Source organism: Electrophorus electricus, chromosome 8 (assembly GCF_041902795.1).
Source record: "Electrophorus electricus isolate QZ-2024a chromosome 8, ASM4190279v1, whole genome shotgun sequence".
Taxonomy (NCBI): Eukaryota; Metazoa; Chordata; class Actinopteri; order Gymnotiformes; family Gymnotidae; genus Electrophorus; species Electrophorus electricus.
Genome location: NC_137504.1, coordinates 24,299,553 through 24,304,141, shown reverse-complemented (window position 1 = coordinate 24,304,141; position 4,589 = coordinate 24,299,553).

Sequence of the window (4,589 nt, the reverse complement as noted above, 5' to 3'; positions counted from 1 at the left end):
TATTTCTATCCAGAGTTACATAAATTTTTCCCCAAGATCTTGTATTGATGATAGGAGATTTGGACCACTGCGCAAAGTCTTCTCCAGCACATCCCAAAGATTCTCACTGGAGTTCAGGTCTGGACTCTGTGGTGGCCAATCCATGTGTGAAAATGATCTTTCACAATTTGAACCCGAAGAATCCTGGCATTGTCATCTTGGAATATGCCTGTGCCATCAGGGAAGAAAAAATTCATTAATGGAACCTTGTTGTTCATTAACCTGGTTGTTCAGTATATTCAGGTAGTCAGCTGACCTCATTCTTTGGGCACATAACGTTGCTGAACCTAGACCTGACTAACTGCAGCAACCCCAGATCAAAGCACTGCCCCCAAAGGCTTGTTTGGTAAGCACTAGGCATGATGGGTGCATCACTTCAGCCGCCTGTCTTCTTACACTGATGCACCCATCACTCTGGAACAGGATAAATCTGGACTCATCAGACCACATGACCTTCTTCCATTGCTCCAGAGTCCAATCTTTATGCTCCCAAGCAAATTGATGCCATTTTTGCCAGTTAGCCTCACTGACAAGTGGTTTTCTTAAGGCTACACAGCTGTTTAGTCCCAATCCCTTGAATTCCCTTCACATTGTGCATGTGGAAATGCTCTTACATTCACTATTAAACATATCCCTGAGTTCTACTGTTGTTTTTCTATGATTTGATTTCACCACACGTTTAAGTGATCATTCAACGATCATTCAAGATTTTTTTCCGACCACATTCCTTCCTCAAAAATGTTTCCCCACTGTCCTTCCACTTTTTAATAATGCGTTGCACAGTTCTTAACCCGATTTTAGTAGTTTAAGCAATGGCTTTGGATGTTTTCTCTGCTTGATGCATGCCAATAATTTGACCCTCCTGAAACAGATTAACATCTTTTCCACGACCGAAAGACAGGATGTGTCTTTCGAAATGGCTGTTTAACAAATGAGAAGCTACTCACTGCATCAGTTATCAGTAATCCAAAACACATAATCGTAAAACATTAGCAAAGGTCAAAAACACAAGAATCACAGCATAAACACAACAATGACAAACTAACAAACAAGAAAATGCAAGCGAGCTCTAGACTGGGTCAGCTATGTCTGCGGTAGTTCTTTATAGTAGTCTGCTTCTGGGATTGACGACACAGAATGAGCAACATAAACATGAGGACACGTGGAGTTTTGTAACAAGTGCCACTCTGAAACTGAACAGAGGGAGACCAACCGAAAACAAAGCACGCACCACACGAACACCTAAACATGGCTTAGCATGACAATGTTCACGTGACCTCGTAGTATGGTTTGCGTTAGTTACATACAGGACACTATACGGCATACTACTAGAGGGACCGGTATGCAGTATATACTGTGTGCAGTATGCAGTATACAGTATGTAGTAGGCTATTTGGAACATAGCCCTAATCACCCACTTACTGATTAATCACCCACACCTGTCCCTCATTTACCTCTCTATTAAATCCTCACAGGTGCCCTAGTTCAGTGCTCTTCATTTACAACTACCTGTTAGAGCTTGTGCCAAGCCTGCTCTTCAAAGACTTGCTATGTCTTTTTGTGCAGTTCAGTGAATAAAGGTATCTAATTTCACAAATGAGAGGCAATAGTGCTTCTCAAAATATCAAATTTATTTAAACAGAGTTCTTTCTTACATCTTCTGATGCACATACTTAGACACATAATCAGTATTATACTCTGGAGCCATCAGATGTTTTGGCTCTCACAACAGGACACCCTTGTCTAGGTAATCTGCCCAAGATTGATCAAGCATCAGCCTGTGTCCAAACGGCACACTCCTGACGCCACTGGTCACCCCTTTTCAGCCAGAGCCATCTAGATGCGCTCGCTGCTGCCAGCGCTGTTGTTGATGGCTCTTCTCCTCCTTGACCCTGTGATGCCCAGAGGGTTCTGCAGGCCTTGCTGAGGGAATGACTTGCAAACCCCTGGCTGCCCACCTCCACTGGAATGCACCTGGTCCTCCAGCCTTTCCTGCAGTTATCCTCCACTAGCTCCTGGTGCTTTATCCGCTCCCTCTTATGTACCTCCTCCATCCAGTCCTCCCAGGTAATGGTTATCTCCAATATGATGACTTGCCTTGTGGCTTCAGAGACCAAGATCATGTCTGGTCCTAACAAGGACTGGATATGGGCTGGAATTTCCAGTGATAACACATCTCGCTCTGGGACTTGGAGCAGCTGCTCTAGATGTGCTCGGGGCTCCATGTCTTTGACCCAGAGGGCATGCAGATGTTTTTGCTTTGCCCCATGCAAACTGGTTGGTGCATTAAATACTGTCTTGTTTCATTCAAAGTCAATTTAATACATGCACAAGTTATTACAGTCTGCCAAATGGAAAACCAGCGTGAATTAGTTGTAGCAGGAGAGTGTGCTTAGGATCCTAATGAAGCACAGAGAGAGTTCATCATTAAGAGAATGAGAAGGAAAAACAGAAAATAGTGATCATTGCTTACTGAATGTATCTTTCCAGCATTGGGGTTTAAGGTCTTCATTTAATTATGGTAAGTCATTACAGCCCATAGGTGTACTGAGTGTCATACACAAAGCTGAGCCAATCCAGAACCAATTGCCCATAAGCCCAAAAGAAATTTAAAGCTCAAATTTGCCCAGAAGGTCTGTGAGTCTTTGGATTTTATCAGTGATAACAGATTCTGGTCTGCAGACAGCAATGAAGAATATGTGGGGAAGCCATTTAAAAATTAAAGTCAAAGTGTGAGATGGTCATCCAAGTAATATCCTATTTATTCAAATGGAACATAAATCCTACACCTTACGGGCTACCTGAAGCCTCTATTGCATTAGACAGAAGAACTCACTAATTTGTACTCACTTTGCATTTGCCCTCTTGTAGTACATAAGATAATTGGTCATAATGTTTCATACTATGTCCTTGCCCTGTAACAGGTGCATTAGTGCATCTCTATGGAAACAACACAGAATCTTTCAGATGCTTTTCCTTACTCTGCAAGCATAACTCCTTACCCTCCAGGGAGGTCAAAATATTGTTGCTGTAATCATCTTAAGAATTAAGCATCCTGATTTCAGTTCTTTTAACTGTATAGCTGTAAATTAATAAAAACTATTGAAATGTACAAGATGTATGATGAAAATGGAGTACTCTTTGGTAGTGTTTGAACAATCCGCATTTGTAACAAAATTACCCCTTAAAGTTTATTTCACAAATTAAGAACGGCAGAAATTATGGCATATCTCTGTGTTAACAGTTTCTAGCCCAAACCTACTGTATCAGTATTCTTCATAGGGTGTTTGCCCACAGAAACTTTCTGGCTTGAGTACCGCAGGGCGCGGGGCAGGACGTACAGACTTCTTTGACAGTGCAGAACATTTATTAAAATGAAACATGTAAGACAAAGGTGGCACTCACATACAACATTTACAATGAACATGACTACACAATTAACATTAAACAGAGAACACACATTTTGACACGGGACTATACAAACTAACGTTACAGCTACAAAGATCTAATTGAACGCACACATAGTGACAATGACCAGCAAGGGTGCACACACTGACAGGGGTTTAAATACAAACACTCAACATTAAACCCCATGCAGGTATGTGCAATCCCAGGGGGCATGGTTACGAAATAACACGTGAATCCCCCTGCACGTGGCGGGCCGTATCACGTGACTCATGGAGTAGGAACGTTCCGTGACAGTACCCCCTCCCAAGGGGTGCGGCTCCGGAAGCGTCCCATATATCAGTTTTTGTATATTCTATTTATCAAAAGTATCATCTGTAATGGTCCTGTTGGAGAAGTGCAGGAGGTGAAACAAACTTCACAAGCCATAATGTAGCTGCCCATTCATCTAAAAAATAAATCTGAAGGTTTAGGATTATAATATTTGTTTGTATAGTTGCACAGAGGGGAAGTAGGAAATAGAAGTTCAAAGTTTATTTGTCACGTACATAAGGGGTCCATCTATAATTGTGTTAATCTCTTACCACACACACAGGATGTGTGGACGAGTCATAGGAAATGGGACGAAATGTTTATTAGCACAAAACAGTAACTGAAGCACTCAGGCACATGCAAGATTAAACACCGACAACATTCACACTTAAAAACTTGCTGCTGCACTGCCAGTTTAAGCTCATTTATGAATGATTTGACTTGGTCACTTTAACACTAGTTATCTGAAATTGTAAACATAGCACAATCATTCAGGATTCAATCTGAAGTAGACACTTGCCACCAGACATCCAGGCTTATTTATCAATCATTTTGGTTCCATTTGAGCTCATATAATACAGAAGTCAAAAAGCAAAAAAAAACCCCCAAAAAACGCCTTTGATTTTGGGGGCTTATAAATGTGTCTATTGATGTTGGAGATTCATTTTCATTCATGCTCTACATTTCCTGACTCACCAGGTTCTTGTTAAACAACATGCAAAATTTGAAGCAGATACTATAAAGTATAAAGGAGCTACACAGTATTTTCCACTTGGTCTCCTCAGGTGTCTCCAAAGTGCCCAAATAAAATGTAAAAAAGTCACTGGTCGCTA